Source organism: Myotis davidii, unplaced genomic scaffold, assembly GCF_000327345.1.
Source record: "Myotis davidii unplaced genomic scaffold, ASM32734v1 scaffold223, whole genome shotgun sequence".
NCBI classification, from domain to species: Eukaryota; Metazoa; Chordata; class Mammalia; order Chiroptera; family Vespertilionidae; genus Myotis; species Myotis davidii.
Genome location: NW_006294609.1, coordinates 4,771,927 through 4,774,834, shown reverse-complemented (window position 1 = coordinate 4,774,834; position 2,908 = coordinate 4,771,927). Strand labels below are relative to the sequence as shown.

The window sequence follows — 2,908 nt, the reverse complement described above, 5'->3', positions numbered from 1 at the left end:
TTTGGGGAGGGGGGTGTCTGGGGCCCCAAATAGCGGTGAAGAGACGGGTAGTTGACGATGGAGGGTGCTGCTGCGAGGGCATGCGTTTCCCTCCCGCAGCCTGGCCGGTTTCCCCTGTGCGCGGTGGGTCCCCTCCATCCTCACCGCCCACCTCAGCCCCGGGCTTTGTCAGACCTGGATGTCACCCGGCCGCCTCGGTTGTGGAGAGGCACAGGTCTGAGTCGGGGAGAAGCGCCTTCTCGGTAACGGGCATGTTCAGTAATTGGACAGTGGCGGGCCCTTTGGCAGTTCCTATCCTCTTATGGTCTTGGTTGTATGGTCGTGGTCTGTCTCAGTTAATGGTGAAGAAGGATTCAAGGTCAGCGGTTTTTGCAAAATTAGCTCACGTTTTTAGTGTGGATGTTACTCAATGGAGTCTTCTCCGAATGGCTGAGATCATTTAACTTTTTATTTTTGGGGGGGGTGGGTGGGTGGGGGGAGAAGGGGTAACAGTGTTTTTGGCATAATTGGTCTTGCTTTTATTTTTGTCATCTGTGTGATGCTTTCCTTCTCACGTCTCATTTGCTTCCAAGAACAATCCTGTGAGATCGGTAATAACAGCCAATGTGTGCAGACTACTCATTATGTCACTCACTGTCCTTGCTTTTTATATGGGTTATCTTATTTAATCTTCACACACTCTCATGAGGTGGGTCGTTTTTTTTTCCAATCTCTGCCCCCCCGCCCCCGAATTTTTTTTTTTTTTTAATAAATGAGAAAATGGGGCTTTACTGATGTGCTCATATGTCTGAAGTCATACAGCTAACATTTGGTGGAGCAAGGACCTGAACCCTGTGGACTGTCCCAGGCTCACCCTCTTAACCGTTGTGCTAGAAACCACCGCACTTTGAGCTGAAGATACTGACTTGCCACAGGCCACGCAGGCTGTGAGCGGAGACAGGGCTCTGATTTTCACTTCCCCAGGGCGGCACCCTCAGGCCCTCCAGGATACATTTTCAAAGGGCAAGGATGAGCTCTACCAGGGCGACTGAGGGCAAGAACTGAATCCAGGGTTTGCCGTAAGTGGCTCCTTACAGTTCTGTGCAGCGGCTGCCTGCAGACTTTTTATTTTTAACTAAAAAGATTCAACACTTTTGGGGGGTATATAGTCATCCTTGTTATAATTCATAAGTTATAATACATTAGAAATGGCTGCCTTTAGTAAAAGACATGTAGGTTTTCTTGGGTTTCTGTTATCTGTTCGTTCAGTGATGTAGTTAGAAAACACACTCTGAGAACGATGAAAATGGCCAAGTCACATCTTCGTCTCATTGTGACAGTTTTCCGCCTCATTGGCATTCTGAAAGGGTCTCTGGTCTCCCGGGTTCAAGTCCATACTGTCTTAATAAACCTGCCCATACTCGGCCTTCTGCAGTTCCTTACAACTTTCAATGGGGCCATCTTGCCAGTGGAACATTCTATTACTCTACCGGTTCTTAAGACAGATTTGGGGCTATGTCTGAGAATTGGCATTTCTCGCCCCCTGTTCCCTGTCCCCCTGTTCTCTAAAGGGCAGTTACTTATCTTCCAAAAATAGTATTATCAGTCACTTTATCAACTCCTTGCCAATTAAAGGAACCAGAAGCATTGTTAATTGCCAAACTAAAGCCTCTTCTCTCCCAAATCAAGTTAGTTGGAATGTTGAGTGAAGGCAAATGATGCGAACACGCAGTGAAAGTCTTCCCCCAGAAGCAAGATTCAATATTTTTAAGAATAATTGGATTTCCACAATTGTTCTTGAGGACCAAAGAAAATGCCTTTGGTGCCCCATAAGTCAGTTAGAATTAATAGTGTTTTGGACTATCCAAGAAGAAAAACCTTGTCCATTTCACATGGATAAACATCAGGATATGTTAACCAGAAGTGACATGTCATATTCTTAAAAGTGAAGACAGAATTAGTAGCTTTTATTACAGTTATTTAGGAAGAAGATTAGAAGAGGCTTTTTAGGAATTCCAAGGTGATTAATATAAACTGATAGGACTAGGAAAAGAAAGGGTGCAGACTGTTGTTGACTTTTGACCTTCAGACTTTGGTACAGCCCCTGCTTTTGTGTTTAAATACATTAGTGCCCCAAACCACTATCATTCCTTGCACTCAGACATTCATTAGCGGACAGTGAACAGCTCACTCATGGTGGTGCTTGCCCACCATCCACAAGTTCAAGGGCTGTCACTTATGTGTGTGCTGTCCCACTAGGTAGGTATTGTGGTTGCGAACTGAAGGCCAGAGATTAGCCTGCTCAGAACTGGATTTGAACACAGGCATTCTCACAGGAGAGTCCAGGCCTTTATAGATTTCAGATTCAGCAGCATCACTATCTTTGTATAGCACTATTTGTATTGCCAAAGTTTTAGGATTTTACAACTGTTGGACGGTCTTCAAGCTCTTGCTGAATATTGTTTGGGGTAAAAGTGGATAGGGCTGTAAGGGTGAATAATTGTGAAACTGTGGTGGGATGAGATGTGGGGAGTTTACATTCTAGTATCAACGTTTTAATAGTTTTTCTCTGCATAACTGCGATTAGTTGAAACATCTTGAGGATGCATCTTATTACTCATAAATAGGCAAGTTTGGGGGTTGCATTTTTGGTTTTTGAAAATCACCCATGGTCTTACTAGAACACCTGCTTTATTATTCATTCTCTTTTTGCTAAAATGATTCTCATGTGCTATGTGGTTCTCAACCAATTTTGCACTCTGGTAGGACAGGGCTTTCTTCTACCATTATTCGTAGTTTTTAAATGTTTTTACTAGTAGTGGTTAGGGAAGGGGAGTGGTGGGAGTGATGGTCCAAATACAGGAATTGCTGGGTCAGCAATTGCAAAATAGACACAGAGAAATGTGAAAGAGAAAATATCCAGTTTTTA

At 44.0% G+C, this 2,908-nt stretch overlaps 1 protein-coding gene across 1 annotated transcript in view; it reads left to right on the top strand.

Annotated features, from left to right (window-relative positions):
- The window catches only part of NAA25 (N(alpha)-acetyltransferase 25, NatB auxiliary subunit), a 63,623-nt gene that overhangs the window by 824 nt on the left and 59,891 nt on the right, over positions 1–2,908 (top strand). The window lies entirely within an intron of this gene.